At 41.4% G+C, this 16648-nt stretch overlaps 3 long non-coding RNA genes across 3 annotated transcripts; 2 read left to right on the top strand and 1 right to left on the bottom strand.

The window, feature by feature from the left end:
• Positions 1-2398: 2398 nt before the first annotated feature.
• LOC110353201 (uncharacterized) lies at positions 2399-16187 on the top strand. Its single transcript, XR_003498143.3, has 3 exons — positions 2399-3672; positions 5106-5171; positions 14860-16187. It is a non-coding gene; the product is annotated as an uncharacterized lncRNA (long non-coding RNA).
• LOC119717402 (uncharacterized) lies at positions 5780-8393 on the bottom strand. The gene is made up of 2 exons (XR_011810178.1): positions 8232-8393; positions 5780-6490 (listed from the first exon to the last, which is right to left on the bottom strand). It is a non-coding gene; the product is annotated as an uncharacterized lncRNA (long non-coding RNA).
• Positions 6269-12458, top strand: LOC119717403 (uncharacterized). Its single transcript, XR_005266862.2, has 2 exons — positions 6269-6335; positions 8323-12458. It is a non-coding gene; the product is annotated as an uncharacterized lncRNA (long non-coding RNA).
• Positions 16188-16648: the final 461 nt, after the last annotated feature.

Raw genomic sequence — 16648 nt, 5'->3', positions numbered from 1 at the left:
GCAATTTGAAAGAGGTTTTAAATAGAATTTAATGTAGCCATATCACTAATACTCTATTAATACCACATAATCTCCTGTCATGGGAACAATCAATGGGAACCATCTCCACGAGCTCTACATAGGTGAAAATATCCAAGAGAAGCCTTAAATTTGGGAGGTGAAATCTTCCATGGCAATGTTTTTGAAACACTGGAGTTCTCTCTGTGTAAGTGAGATTTGCACATGCAGAAATTAGAAATTTCAGGTAGCCATTGCTACAAGAAAAATACAAGTAAGAAATAAGATCTGTTTGTGAAAAATGTCACGTAACTTTAGCAGGCACTTTTGAAGTGATGTTCAGGGAGAATGAATGGTTCTTTGTAAATAAAAAGCCTCTTGCCTTGCTTATGTTATGCAGACTGTAGGTTTTAAATATTTCCCAAATGGCTTATTTTGGGTAAATAAATGGAAGTTATGAGGAAGATGATAAGATAGGAGAGGAGGAGAGGGTTATCAGATAAATGGGTTTTCCTTTCTGATTTGATGGACTCTGATTCAAGTTCTCTTTATATTCTAAACCCATCAGACAAAATTCCTAAAGAGAGGAAGAGCTGATAAAGTTTATGGGGTGAACAGCAAATGGAAAAAAAAAAATCAATTTTGTTTGCTAGGATGGTTTGCAAATATGCAGTAAATTAAGAAACCAGGTTCAATCAAAAATAAAGCAGTAATAGGCTTGTTTGTCTGTTTGTTTTTCCATGTCAGAATAAAAATTAAAAATGAGTTTTTTTAATGTTAACTAATTATACCCTGAGCTGCAGTCAGTGGAGCTGGGTTTTACCAAATGTTTGGGATGCTGGGGTGTTTTAACCAAATATTTGGCATTGATAGTTGCCAATGGAATACAAATCCCAAATATTTGGCATTGACTCGCACAAAATGATGTAAATAATGACTTGATAATCTGTTCTCAGCATGAAGAAAATACTCTCTGCCTTGCCTTATAATCAAGGCATCTTACAATTATTAGCAGCATTGTTTTGTTGTCTGATTTTGCAGTTGGAAAAACATAGAATAAAGAAACCTGAGGATGTGTTCACTCTCCCAAGTGTGACATACCCAAAATGTAACACAAAGCCTCCTCTACTTGACTTTACACTTTAGGTTAAAAAAAAACTTGCTACTAGGTCACAGCTAAGATGACCACAATATCCTCTCTTGTAAGCATTTCTTTCAAGTGCAATTGGAGGCATAAAATCTATAGTGATCTATAATACTCTATCCCCTGGTTTCTTTTATAATTCATCAGACCTTTTGTAGTTGCTATCATCTACATTGAAAGCTTTGAAACTACTGAACTATGAAGTTAAATCACATTTAATTGCCTGCCCGCAGCATCAGAAAGGAAAAAGTTGAATCATTTATTCACTTATAAACACTCTCTACACAGCACATGCAGCCTGCTAGATTTAAGAACAGATACTTTAATACCTGCTAGCTTAAAATCCAAATGAGCATTACACAAACCTATAAGCATTTAGCAAACAATTTTTTAGCATTTTTTTTTCTCTCAAGGAAGTCAGAAAGAAGCATACAAATATACCATTTAGGTAATTCAAAGGGCAGTTGCATTTTTGCATAGGAAAAATCAAGGTTATGGGGCATTTGTCGAAGCAGTTGTAAAGCCAACCCAGTTTCTGTAATTGCCAGCACAAGTCTAACAGTGCAGCCTGCAGCAGTTGCACCACTACAGCTCTGTGTTTATTGATCCCTGTGATTCAATGTTTTTGCTCATGGGCATAAGTCAGCACTTTCAGCAGATCAGCACAATGGTGGAAGGATCAATCATTACTTTCCCCCTCCTGAGCCATTTTAATTGTGATATCAAAGATGGAGTAATCCTTTCTTAGGTCAGAAGATGCATTTGAAGCCAGGACAAAACTGTGCTATAAAAGCAGACAGGCTCTGGTATGCAGATCGAGAGGAAAACTTCCTAATTCCACGAACTGACCTGAAAGCAGCAGCCAGTGATGCTGAGCTCAGTTTAAATTGTTACAACAACCAACTCAATAAATAAAGTGGTTCACTTCCCTCACCTCTCCCTTGGCAGCAGCTGAGAACTGAAAGACAAACCATCTCTGCAGGACAATGGCGCTCCAGGGAAATTATTAAGCTCAGGCTCACAGTCTTTATTTTGACATTCGAGAATAACCCAGAGTGCAGACATGTTACCAGACATGTGAGGGCTGATCTCATTTGAACTTTAGCTGCGTCTTTTTTTTTTTTTTTTTCCTTTTAAAATTTCTTTCCTTCCATCCGCCAGTGTTTAACCCGTGAGAAGTAATTTCTTTAAAAATAAAGGTCTTCAGAGCCCAGCTGTCAGTTGTTGTGATTAATGGAGAGGTGTAATTAGAGGCAGCAGAGAGTTGTGATAGCAGCTTGTCAAAATGCAGGAGCGCTGCCTATAGCGGGATTCATCGTTTTGCTCTTTTGCTTGGAGGTGTGTTTTCTTCATCTTTAGTTGTGCTGGATATTAAGGCATTCGTGCTCCACGTGTAAGATTGCTCTATAGCTTATGAGTCTTTACTGGTTGCTCTCCTATGGATGGGGCCAGTATGGGAACTGCTGAGTGAGGTAGGGAGAGAAAGGAGTTTTCTTCAGGGGCTCTGTGCTGGCCACACCATCAAGACATTTTGTTTGGGTGCAAGGTAATCCCTTGATCTTCTCCCTCCTCATTTTGGTTCCTTTTAATCCTAAGAACAATTCCAAGGAATTTAAAGCTGAGAAATCCAGAAGATCTCCTGCTGTAGGCTTTCATCCCCCTGGAGAAAACATCAATGCTGACCCAGGCAGCCTCCTTCTACAGAGAAGCGAGGGGAAACTTTGAAGTGGGCCTGGAGAGTCAAGAGAGGAGTTTTGTCTGGGAAACTGCTTTGGAAATGTTGAACTGCTCAGCTGCCACTCAAGAGATGCCAGAAGGACAGAAGAAACTGTGATGTCCCTCACTCCCTTTGGGTTGCAAGTGAGAGATGGGACATAGCTGGGGGCTGGCTGGTGATTGTGATCTAGAGACCAGCCACATTAATGCAAGGGCTTCAATTAAAGGATTTCACGGGAGGGATGCAGAACTTGCCCCCGAGGTCCTGACTGAGTGAGGAAGGCAGCTGCTGCAGGCGGGGGGGCAGCTCCTGCCCCTCACCACAGGAGCACCACGAGTGGTTGTAACGCCGGGCATCTCTGTCCTGCAGCTGATGGAAAGGTGAGGAAAGGGCTCCCCGGCCTAATTAATTTGGAGTGCCCTGAAGATAAATCAAGGCTGAAAACACACAGCCTGCCTGAGCACTGAAATTACATTCCAGGCACATAGTTACTCAGCAGCTTTTATGTGGGGATCCGCAGCACAACCTTACAGCACGAGCGTGTCTTCCTGGTCGCTGCTGAGCTGTCAGGTTGCACACCTGGAAACAGAAGGTTTGGGACCCGCTGCAAGATTAATTCACTGCGTATTGGTGAGAAATTTAGTTATCTTGATAAAAGACCTTCACAGGAGCCTTTGCATTGTGTCCAATAATGTCATGCTGTGCTGTGGGAGTGCCAGAAGATGTCAACCAAAAGCAAGGCTGTGGTGTAGGTGTTCAGTACTGGACCTCGAGACTTCTCATCTGACCCTCACACAGCGAAACATAAGCACAGGTAGCTCTGGATACTTTGATCTCTCACAATGTCCTTCAAAACTAGCAAAATGTCCCCATTTAATTTTGCATTTAACTGAAATCACAGCAGTTGGCTCTTTCGTATCAGTGATATTAAAAAGGCCTCTGTGTACACAAATTGGGTAACACATCCTGCCACTTCATTTACATCCAGAAATGGGCAAAAATTCAAAATCTTTGTGCCTACATTTAAAGCGAAATTTGGAGTGAGGAATCTGTGACCGAGCTACTCAAAAGATGGGAGCACTGAGTGGAAAAGGTACACGTGTAAATAAAATAATTAGGAAAGAAGTGTCAGCGTACAAAGCAGGGGAGGAATGGAATAAAAGAAGGAAAGCAAAATGCAGATTCCCTGAGATGGGAACGCACAGCAGGTGTTTGGACAGTAAACAGGCAGTAGTAGATGATTTTATGGCAGTCCTACAGTGAAATGAGGTCATGCTGCAGACAGAGGCAATCTAGTGGACAAAGATAGGTGCCTTTAAAAATTAAGATGTACAGAATGAGGTTATTGGAGGTGGAGCTGGCATAAAACTGCAGAGATGGATGGAGAGGTATCAACAAAGAGGGAAAAGGTAGGAGAGAGAAGAAAGGCAGCGTATCATGCGTTCCCTGCAGAGAAAACTATTATGACTTTTAGATAACTTTAATAGTCCGAATCCTCGAGATACTGTTATCAGGAGAAGGAGCTTGAAATACAGCACTAGATAAAAGCAAATCACAGCTCTGACATAACTTGTGTAATAGCATCCCCCCCTCTGTAAGGCGATGCTGAGAAAGTTCAGATTTTGATCTATTGCTGCCTTGTGCTGGGTGTGATCCAACGTGGGGAAGTCAACACAGTTTGATACCCAGCAAACAACTTTGTGTTTTAAATCTAAAGCAAGGCAACTTTTTGGATTAATATATATATTTTTTTTTCTCTGAAAACCAGAAGTTGGGATGGATAAACTGGAACTGGAGAGAAAAGAAGTGGTTTTGTTCTGATGTGCTATGAAGCACTTGTGCTTCCTCCCTTCCTCCCATCTCCCCCAGTTTGGGAAGCAAAACCCAAACTGTTTGCCACAGATCTTTTTCCTTGCTTCACATAATTTATATATATGTATATGTATTGGTAGAAATGGACCCAGGCTCCCTTCAGCAGCACCCAGGGCCAGGCCCAGAGGCCTTGGGCCTAAGCTGGAGTCCCGGAGGCTGCCCCTGGCCCCCAGCAGCACGTTTGTGTAGTTGTATAACTATATAAATATAAATTAAATTATGGGTACTTTGCTACCCATGCCGTCCCCTTTTAACTTTTGCTCCTCTCATGTGCTTTTATCTTATTTTTTTAATTATTTATTTTTTTTTAATGCATAAGGTGACCCCAGCTATTTTCTAATCCATATAAACATTCATTTCTCTCCCCCTACCCAGGCCATTGGAAACCAGGGAGTTATTGTGTGAGAAGCAATCACAGCAAACGCACTCCATGGGTTAAAGGTAGGGCTCCCCCTAATCACGGCACCATCCCTTCTGTTCAGGGCGCCAAGCCAGTGTTTGCTGTCCTACCATTTGGTTTCATTAGGAAGAGAAAGCGGTGGTAGAGTCGAGTGGCTCTCTGATGAGACCCTGCTTGTTTCTTATACTCGTTTGCACTCCCATTTTCCTGAATGCAGCAGGGTTTGAGCAGTACAAGGCAGCATGCCCTGCTCCTTCTCGAGTCAACATTCAGAACCCACAGTGTTTTCTTTGGTTTGTCTCTGGGCAGTTCTGGGCAATGCTTCCCATCTGCCTTTTCTTGCTGTTTCTCCACTGTTTTTTCTTTCTTCCACAATACAAAACGCTTCCCAAGGTAACCTCAGAGAAATCTGTGCACCTGTGTGTACTTGGCACGTAGCAGTGGTTTGCACGGAAGGTGCTTTGTTCATGCATTAACCCAGCTACCTGCCTTATCGCGAGCACTTGTGTGCTGGTGGCTTCTGAAAGGTAGGGTTGTTCTTTCAGCTCGTGAATTAAACCAGGGCTAATCCAGCTTGTGGGAATAATCTGTGATTTTCTACCTGACCTGGACAGGCTCTCATGAAAACTTGCTACAGGCATGCTCTTAATAATGGTAGGTTTTTCTTTATTACTTATTTCCTTAATTTATGTATTTCTAGTTTCTGTGCCATAAGTCAGAATAGTTGAGAAGAAATGTCTTCTGAAAGCTAGCTCCTGTCGTGGGTTCTTCCCTGAGAAAAGTGGCGAATCCTTCTTGTTCATTGTGGCTGAGCACATAATAAATGTAAACACCGTGTTTGCTTTGTGGAAGGAGGTAGCAAACTACCAAAGCAGCCCCCTCATAATTCATCTCAAGGGCATGTTTAAAGCAACAGAAAAAGCTGAAGCTTGGCTGTAGTGATGAGACTCCCAAGGTTATGAAGGGAACAGGCAACTGCTGCTGTCCCACAGCCAAATCCACTCTGACAAGACTGGAGGAGCACTCCTTGTGGGAATCTGTGCTTAATCAGGGGGACTAAAACATTTTCTGGTATTTAGCTGGAACAATAATCCTGTGTCTCACTTCTTCCCAGTTTCTGGCTGAAACGGCTGGATTCCTTTGCAGATTTTGTGCTGCCTTTTTGTGTTTTGACAAATGCCTTAAGGGGAAACCAGCTCGAGGAGGTAGGTGTTGTGGCCAGCTCTGAATGCGATGAGGTCATGAGGTCGATGAGGTTGGTGATGGGGTCATTCTCACCTCCTTGTAGTGTGTGCCGTGCTCCTGCCCTGCTTTCCGCTCCTCTTCTCATGGCAGGGTGGAGGGGAGAGAAGAGGGAATCCTGAAAAAAGCAGCACTAAGTAGCTAGTAAACGAAAATGATCGTTTTTAAGAGTGGTTCATGTTTATTGTATAACGAAGAGGAAAGAGTCCTTTAATTAATATTAACAATTGAGAGAAGATTAGAGCAAAAATACCCTATTAACGCTTTCTCTAATCCACCTATAATTCTATACCAAGCTATCAGTGAAGCACTTAAAACCCCCAAAAAAGCTTTGGTAAGAACCAGAAGGCAATTGTCCGCTTCAGCATCTCAGACATTTGGATGTGGACGTAATCCAGCTACGATTGTCCTTCATTCCTCTATCACGGTGCTGCTGGTGGTCCTGGACCAGGTTGGTGACTGCACAGCTTTGGCTCTCAAAGGGAGCCCCGTGGTGCAGCCAAGCACTGAAACGTGGGAGCTGCCACTGAGCATGGGAGGAAATTTGCTCCTGTGTGACAGGAATAAGGCTGTCCTGCGTTCCCTTCAGTGATCTGCCCCTCTGCATTAACACACAAGTTTCAGCATTATTCAAATAATCTTGATTGCTTTGTCTGGGGAAAAAAAAAAAAAAAGCGTATCTGATCACTGCTAGTTCGCATCACTTTTTACTTAAGTTCGGAGAAGGCACAGCTCTCCAGTGAATTAATTAATTTCAGTCAATTTTGACAGACTGCTTAAATCAGCTTAGAAGTGCCACAGCTGAGTAAACCCATCTAGGAGTTTATGATTGCTCCTTTTCGAAGGATCTGCTCAGTACCAACAGCAACTGGAACAGTGCAGTGAGGAGAACCACTTAATTAAATAACAGTTATGAGAGCAGACAATGGTAAATATGTACGGTTCCTATAATGAATTTGATACGAAGCTTTAAAGAATGATAAGCATTACTTTTAAACATTTATATGTTTTTAGTTACATTCAGGATTCAGTGGGAGATGTAAAACATCCTCCTCCATGTCACAGACCTCATCACACGTCACCTTTTGAGCTCAGCATGCAGCAGGCTCTCCTCCTGCAGCCAGTGTGCAGCTGCCTCTTCCCAAGGCTGGGGTGCTAGTCTTTCTCAGACACTTAGATCACACACCAAAAAATATTATTTCATTCATGTGGCCCATCACCCTTACATATGCCAAACTGACACAAACTCTCTGTCCCAAATAAAAAGTACATTATAAGTGCAGACACCTATGAGGGTGACCTCTAGACCAAAAATTTCTTTATAATATCAGTTTGAGAGGACATAGCCTGTGGATCTTCTGTGAAATGTGGCTTTCTTCCATGCCTGCTATTTAATTATTTTTAAAGAGCAGTAAAATCTTAGAAAACTGTGTTGTTGTTATATCTCAACAGGTCCCTCTGCCCTTAACTTTTGCAGAAGGTATTTTCCTATGCTCTGTTTTGATTATAAGAGAAAAAAGTTAAATGCAGCCACCTCGAACTTAAACATGGGAATGGTATTTGTATTATCCTTTCAATTAGTCCTGTGTTTTCCTGAATCTCGGTGCCTAATTGTAGCAGCCAACCTAATTGACCCGTTTAAGTCTTAATTTACCGGAGGCCTGCCATTGATGCGACGTCTCCAGAAACTGCGCCAGTCCTAGCAATAGAGGCAGTCAGAAACTGTTGTCATCTCCTGGTTGCTCTTCCTTCTTGAATCATTTAAAAAGGTCATGAATTTCTTAGAAAATCAGAAAACAAAGCACCGACGAGTAAAGAAAGCCCTTTGTAAGTTTATATATGGGAATCAATTTACTTACATGAATTGGGAAATGATGCTGTGGCCAAAGGGAAAATGTGAAACCCCATACACTACACAATGAAATTACTTCTTGTTGCTCATTGTTTCAGGTCGAGCAGGTTACTGTGCCTGTAAATTTCTTTTACTACGAGGCACAGTTGCTGCAGATGACAAAGCAATCAAAAACTACACACCTTGGGGAGCCTTGGCAATTTACATGGCAAAGCAAAGAAGATGTGGGCTTTGTGCCTCCTAGCAGCCAGCAGGAGGCTTTTCCATCAGCCCCAGAGAAGCTGAGATTTCATCCAGAATAGCTTTGAAGAGCTTTTGACTAAAGCAGACCCAAAGAAGAAGTACAGCAAGAGGAGATGACAATTAGCAAGTGAGAGTGCAGAATATGGTACTGGGCTTGTGCTGATGCTTCATGGTAGTGTGTGGTTTTCATTATCTTACTTGGAAAAAAAGAAATCATTTCTGTTTTTAAACTAAAATGAGAGAACCGAGCAGCACAGGTATACTAAGAGGTTGCTCTAATGCAACCATTACCCAAGCAATTCCAAAGCAGTAATGGGCAAACAGGATTTTCTTTCTTTTCTGTCTGTTCTGCCCCCTAGACTTCTGTTGGAAGTCAGTGCAGACTCTCGGGCTGAGGATGTGCGTGTGTGGAGCACACAGGCTGGATCTGCTGGCTGACCATGAACAAGGGCAGTGGAGCTGAGGGACAGGCTCCCTGCAGAGGCTGTGCTGTCCTTGATGGTTTCAAAACTCATCAGGGTATAGCCCTGAGCAGCTGGGGCTGGCCCTGCCTGAACTGTGTGGAGAAGACAATTTGCTAACCATCAGCTGAGAAATTTGATTGATATTTTAAAGGTTTGCTCCTGCTTCTCATACACTTTTTTTTTTTTTTTCCTTTTCTGCTGACATCAGCTCTACCTGACCTGAATGGAGGCATGGAAGTATGAAAGGAAAACATTAAGTCGATATGGTTCGAAATGATCTATTTATTTTGGTGTGGCTGCCAAACGGAAAATCACGGCCCCATCTGTGCTGCAGTCCCGGCCAGGCGTCTCAGCTCATTGGGATGGGCATTTAATGAAAGCTGAAGTGGCAGTAATGGTGCCAGAGAATTCACTGGGAAAACATGGGTGGCTCTCAGAAACTGAGGGAAATGCAAGGTTATGCTGAGGCTCATGAGGGCTGTCCTGAGCCATTAGTTCCTTAACCATTATCCCTTTGTGGGTTTGTGTCCCTGTAGGAGCCGCAGCAGAAGTGACCTTTAAGGGAGGCTTTGAAGGAGGAACATCAGGTCTCCTCTCGGATTTGAAAGGGGAATGCTTTCAGTCCATTAAGAGTGGCATGGAATGCAATTCAAAACTGAGAAGTATGACACAGCAGCAGCCAAGCTGGTATTAGTATTGGAGCAGAGGCAGGGATCAACATCTCCGTAATAGTTTGTGTTCGAAGCAATAGGGAAGAGCAGCCAGTGGAGGGCTGCGAACAGAAGAGTCATTTGGCTGAAGCAATGAGCCAGAAAAATTATCTGTGAAGAAGGATGGCTGTAAGTGAGGTGGCTGGGGATTTGTCAGGGTCAGAGAGATGCTTCTAATAGTCCAAGACAGAGGTTAATCAAGACCAATACAAGCATTTTGCAAAGTGCAGTTAAAAAGGCAAAACTCTTAGATCTGTTGTCTAAGGAAGACCTCACAAACGTGCAGGAAAAAGCACAGGGGCTGACTAACTCCAGCAGAGCTTATATCGAATTATTAGAACTAACAATAGGACCTGTCTCTTCATAAGCTTGGTTAATATTGCTTCAGGGAAGCAAAGACAATATTAAATGTTTGTATCTATGTAGGAGATCGTAACATCATCTCACTCTGTTTATTATCATTTAATTCTTTAGGACTCTTAAAATTGTAATAGTCTTCTGTTGGTGATGCAGTGACGAAGATATAACCAAGTCCAACTGTACTGCTAATCAGGACCCATGAACAGCACAGCCTGTTACTGAATATATTTTATTAGCATGAGCCCAATTAATACCAGATTGTTCATTAGGAATCCAATAGCTTATGTTTAAATGTAAAAAAAATATTTGGGAGATAAATATTTAAGCAAATAGAGGCTATTACATGTGCTTTGTCAGTTGAGATATTTGGCATGTCAATTTATTTTTCTATTTATTACAAGAAACTAAAACGAGTCAAAATAGTAAATGCTTCTTCTTTTTACAAATTGCCCATGAAGTGAATCATTAAGCGGTAGGCTGTGTCTGCCGCGCAGAAGAGTTGCTCTGCGCTGCTGATTGCTGTGTTCCAGGCTGCGCAATAAAGGCAGTTCTTCATAATTGTCTCTGCTACAATAAAGGAGAAGTATAATGACGAACTTAGGTTACATTATTTTTTTAATAGCAGAAAGGGAAGGGATTTTTCACTCCAAACAAAGCCTCTTCTTTCTCTCGCGTCTGTGAACATGAGGTTGTCCTCAGCACAGTTCACAGTAATGAGTAAGTAATGAGTTGAGGGCAATTCAATGATGAGGCAAGTAAGTTATATAATCGGGTATTATATGGTCACCTATAAAGGCATGGACAAATCTACCATTGCCTCTAAAAGAGCCAAAATTTCACCTACGTCATAGCAGACATTTGGGAGAGTAACTTAACTGCAGTGAAGTACTCAGCCAATTTTCAAAATCTTAGAGTCCGTGTGAAATGCAGGTTGCCAATTACTATTTATGTTCTTAAAACAAAAGGAAGACGGCATTCATTGAAAGGTATCCAAATGAAATTTAGAAACATAGCTTGATGAATAATGATGCGGAAAAAAATTGGGAACAATTGCTACAGAATTGCTGAAGTCCAAGAGCGCAGTTCAGCTCATTATTGCTCTGTGAGAGCTTGTCAGGGGGGTTTCCTCCCCATATTTTCTTGTCAATTTAGCAAAATTGCACCCCCAGATCCCTCTCCCTTTACCATCAATCCAATTTTAGATTGCCTCTTGATAAATTAAGGAATTTCATCATCTCTTGGGGTGGCTACAAAAGGCCATGGGAATCCCACAACTGGGTTCACTAATGTGTGTGCTGAACCCCCGGTCACCTCTCAAAACCACTCTGAGCCTGCCCCTGATGAAGTGGCCTTGTGAGGGATCCAAGGCTGGACCGCAGCCGAGAGGGCTGTGACCTGGACTGAGCAAAAAGCTGGATCTCCTTGTTTCCCACTGGTTTTAGCGTAGTTGAATGTGCTTAGTATCTTGCAATGATGTGTTTTACTATAGAAAAAAAAAAAAGTTAATAACACTCCATGCAAATATTTAGTCACTTGATGTAATACATCTGAATTTTGAGCCAGCAAACTATCCCTTCAATCCACTTATCAGTATTTTTCTCTGAATTTCTAACTTCAATTATTTTCTCATCATTGCGTTGGTCTTCCCTAATGCATGGATTACATGATGGAGCAGAAAATATGTTCTTGTTTATTCAAGGGAAAAATTACACAAGTAATTTTATTGCGTGTGTTTATAAGCAAAGGAACTTGCTTAAGAGGATGTGATTTCTAAAGTGTCTTCATATGTATTGCAAACATAAAAGAATTATACAAAGAGAGTACTATGATATTTATTAACAGATAATATTTTTTTCCCTTGATTCAGTGCTGACACAAAAATAGCCTTGCTCTTAGGTTTAAATTATGCTTTAATTAGGTTGTTATAAACTCACCTGTGACTTTATTAATCTTGCAAAAATAATGGTTGTTTCATGTACGTGGTGGCTGGAGAATAATAGTTTGTATTTGTTTAAAATGCTTGTTTTGTTAAATTAAGTGCTTAAACTAATTAAAGACATTTTTTGGGATGTCTCAGCTTTAACCTACTAAATGAGAGGCACAAGGAGGTACACATAGATACTTGCTTATTGCCCATAAATCCACGCTTATTACAACTGTAAACTCTGGAATACAGCTTTATGACTCCCATTTCATTGAAGCCTATATAGGCTATTGCTAATGCTAGAAAAAAAGACATTTGAATAAGAGCAATTTTGATTTTTGGGTTTGATTGCTTTTAATTGTGAATTATGTTGAAGTACTGTAGTCATTATCTTAAAAACTATTTAATTAAATGTAAGCATCCAACTGTGCGTCTTTTCAAAGAGCCAAATTGCTCTAAGATCTTGAACGGAAGAGTAATATATATATATGTGTGTGCAAGTATCACAGGGCTTAAAAAACATTCTCTCCTCAGGTTGCGTGTGGGTTTTTTGTATTTTTTTTTTAGAATTTCCTTATTTTAGGGTGTCTCAGTTACAGCTTTAATGATTCTTTTAGTCTCTATTTCATGTATGCAATTTGAATTCCTGAAATAATAAGCAGCAATTCAGAATCACAACACAGAGGATCATATCTGCCACGTGAGTCTTTAGATCCACCTTACAAAACTCTTCCACCTGAGCTGATAGCTGATGTGGGTGGACATTAAGGATAAGACTCGGCTATGGGGAGCAATATGCAAACATCCTGGGCAAAGAGGGGGATGAAGACCTGAGTCCTGATCCACGCAGTCTGTCAGAGAGGAAAAAACCTGATATGCTCAGACTGTTCTGTGCACTGCCACCAAATCCGAGCTCTTTTGCTCTTAATTTTTCCTTTTCAGTCTCTCACTCTCCTAATTACGTTTTCTCCCCTCAGAGAGATCATTGTCCTCCTTCCATTTTCACTCCTTTCCCCATATTTGCACCAAATTGATACCAGAGCCCTATCCAAATGTCAGTCCTCTCACTCTTTGTTCCTCACCCCCCTGACACACACACACACAATTATTCCCCATCTCTCCTGTCTGAACCTCTTTCTTTCCCTGGTTGCCTTTTTACTCACGTCTTCTCTCTTGGGTTTTTCATTTTTCAGTGTCCTTAATCTTGCGTTTTCTGCCACTCTCTGGGATGAGCTTATCTCTTCTCTCCTCTGCCTTTCCCTACCCCATTTATCAGGAAATCTGTCTCTTGATTGCCCCTCTTTTTCCCCATTCCCTATGTCCATATGCCGTGTGGGTCTGTGCCCCCTCCAATGTGCGGACACCTCGCCGGTTACACAAACCAGCGAAGGTTCAGCTGAGGCTCCTGCCCCAGACTTCAGGCATGTCTGTGAGTTAATGACTTGAGTTAAAGGATCAGCATTAACTTTGAATTTTCTGGCTTTCGACTTTTCTTCTCACAGCTTGACATTTTTGTAATGCTTTGTTTTCCTGGTACTTCAAAAAAAAACAGATGGGGAATAATGTCACAGCAGAATGCATAACCCTCACTTTGGCAAGCCTGCCACCCCATTACCACGGCTCTCTGGGGCTGGTTAATGTTGTTATCCTTGGCTGTCCCGGAGCATTTCCCCCTCCTGGCACCAGCTGCCAGAAGAGCCACCGCTCTCTGTCGCATCCCAAAGCCTGCGTGGCCACCTTGGAGAGGTGCCACCATGGTTAGGTGGCAGCAGTGGACAGGCCTCTCGGCAGGGAACCCACGGCCTTGTGGTGGTGCCTAAGAACAACAAAAAAAAGCCAAATAACTGCGGTGACATGCTGAGAGACAGCCAACAAGGAGGGGTCTGCCCATGGGCAGAGCGGAGGATCGATTCGCTAACCTCCTAGATGCTTCTCACTGATTTTCTGCAGTACCTTGACAGAAACCAGATACTACAGTGATAGCTAATTTAAAGGTATCAATAGGCAGTCACACTCCAATCTCCTGAATCCCAAATCTTTTCCTTAGTCACACAACCACCGTGTCCCTCCTCAGCTACCCAATACGCTTAATCTGTGCGATATTACACACGTCTGCTTTGAGCTGTGACAGATTGGGGCCATGCAGACTGTTTCAGAGGTATGACCCAACTTAGTATATTCTAGGCGTGACTTCAAGTAATTATGTACATGGATGCAACTTTGCCCAAAGACATTTTTTTTATGAGCGGTGAATATTTACTGCAGGGATGTGGCTCTGCTAGCCCTCACTGGAGCTCTGTGTGCTGTACCTCGCTGGTCAGGGAGAGGTTGTGTAGCTCCCCCATAGCCACATCTCATCTCAAATGCCTAGAGGAAGCAAATGGAATTGAAAATGCTTCGTTTGAACTTGAACTGAATGCCATCATCTGGATGTTTAAAATGGAGTGGAATCAACTCGATCTGAAAAAAATTGAAAAAGTATAATTGGGGTTAAAGTGTTATTGGGTCCTCATCAAATGCAATTAGAGGGAGAATATTCATGTTGTGAATAGCACACCTTTAATCTTAAAATATTTCAGAAGCTCCATATGTGTGGTTTTTTTTTTTGCTCTGCATTTGCAGGAAAGTTCCAGCCTAGGTTAATAATATAGTAGCAGTACTTCACAATGCTCTCCAATGTACAGAAGTAGCTATTAAACTGTCAACAGCACTAAAAGATGATATTTTGATGGCAATGGATAGGAACCCCATCTTCCCGCTCATGCTACTCAACATTTCTGTAGCTTTCAAGCACAGTCAACCACAATTTGTCACTGACTTGCATACGTGACATTGGCTGAATAGGTAGTCTGAGCTACAACTGTGTCAATCAATTTTTTCAGGCAAAATGCACATAGCATCAGTAGACAGCCGTTTCCTTTTCCTCCTCTGTAGCTCTTGATTGCACTCGTTCCTGCTCACCATCTACCTGGAGACCTCTAGAGAAGGTGCTGGACATGCCAACTTCACTGCTGAAGCTGTTCTGCTGATATCGACCTGCATAATCCCCCTTCACAGCTGCAGCCAGAGATATCATTATATATACAGAATGAAGATCAAATTCAGTGTTGGTACATCCAGCAGGGAAATGTTTCAAAGGACCGAGCTGGCCAGTATCTGCCTGGCTATCTATCTTCTCCTTTTCTGCCCAGCCTTGCCTTTCCTGTTGCACACATCCTAAAGGATGTTTTAAGCACAATGCAGGTGAAGAAGTAGTGTTATTTCAGGGGAAAACATATTTTTTGGCCATTGTTAAAAATCCCATTATGGGAAGATGTGACCTCAGCAGCAATCACTGCGTCCACTACCTTGAAACCCTCCCGTACCTGCAAGCTGGAAGAAACAACAAATTCTGGTTTGTGTCAAAATCTATCAGATTACCATAAACTCTTCTGTCCTTGCTGCAGTTTTAAACTGGTGACCCTTTGTCATTCAATCCCATCTGCATCAGAGACTGAACAAAGTTGTGCATTTCTCAACCTGAACAGTCTAGAATAAGAATGTCAGCAGCAGAAATACGCTCCACTTACAAGATCTCAGGCGAAAGAAAATGATTTCATAGTCTTGTACGCTAAGTTGTTTTTCTTTCCTGTCTTAACCAGCATGGTGAGAAAATGGTGAGAGGAAAATGTGTGCACCTGGGTTATTCTAGAAGGGCCCAGCAGCAAACATTATGAAGTCTGCCATGAAATGTTTATCAGTCTAATTACCATTACAATGTAATGGTTCTCTGGATGAATCTTGAAATCAAGTGCAAAACTCTTTGATTTAAAGATTACCGAAATCACTGTACTCAGCTGACAGGAAGACAGGCACTGTAGACTTCAATAAACTACTTGAACACAATACAGAGCTAAAAGGATTTTAAGGAATTTGTTCTTATCTTCTCTACATTTCAAATCTATGCCTGCTTTGAGTCTAATAACTTTGTATTACTTGTTTGACGAAAGCATATCTTCTGGAAAGGTATCTAGGAAATGTAGAGGTCACTAATGCACTCGGTGGGTTTTTCTAGTGAGTAATCTCCTTCTCCATCAGAAGTATGTACCTCAGAAGTACTTCTACTACAAGTATTTGCTGCTTGTAAAACCCTTGTACACTATACTCGAGTTAACTCTCAATATTCTTTTCAACAGCAAACCAGCTTGAATCACATATTTTTAAATCCTTTTTCCTTAGCAACTCCAAATAATTTCTGTGGCTATTTTTTAAGTTCTCTTACTTGCCAGCGTCCTATTTAGAATATGGATTAAAAAAACACAAATATAATGTTCTTGATGAAAAGCTAAAATATGCTTTTATTTATTCCAGTAATGCATTATATACCTTCACAGGTAATTGACTTAAAAAAATCCTTCATTGTCTTCAATTACTAGTTTTGTCATCAAATGATCAGAATTATTATTATTTGTTATTATTTTCAATTATTATAGATTCCTAGATGGTTGACACTGAGGAATATAATGGCCCTTCAGCTGATTATTTACAAAACTGTGAATAATAATTTAAACGTCACATTGAAAAATATCACCTTCTAACTCCCCTTTAAAAATGATGCTGCCAGGTATGAGTGATTTTTTTTTTTTTTTTTAGTGGATTTTTCATTGCAGTTTTTTCCTGTATCCTGTTTTTAGAACAAGAACGTTTTGCAAGCCAGGTGTTAGCTATTTAGCAGTCCTAGAGG

The sequence above is a fragment of the Anas platyrhynchos genome, chromosome 6 (genome assembly GCF_047663525.1).
Source record: "Anas platyrhynchos isolate ZD024472 breed Pekin duck chromosome 6, IASCAAS_PekinDuck_T2T, whole genome shotgun sequence".
Lineage (NCBI taxonomy): Eukaryota > Metazoa > Chordata > Aves > Anseriformes > Anatidae > Anas > Anas platyrhynchos.
This window is presented reverse-complemented; position numbering and strand designations above follow the sequence as displayed.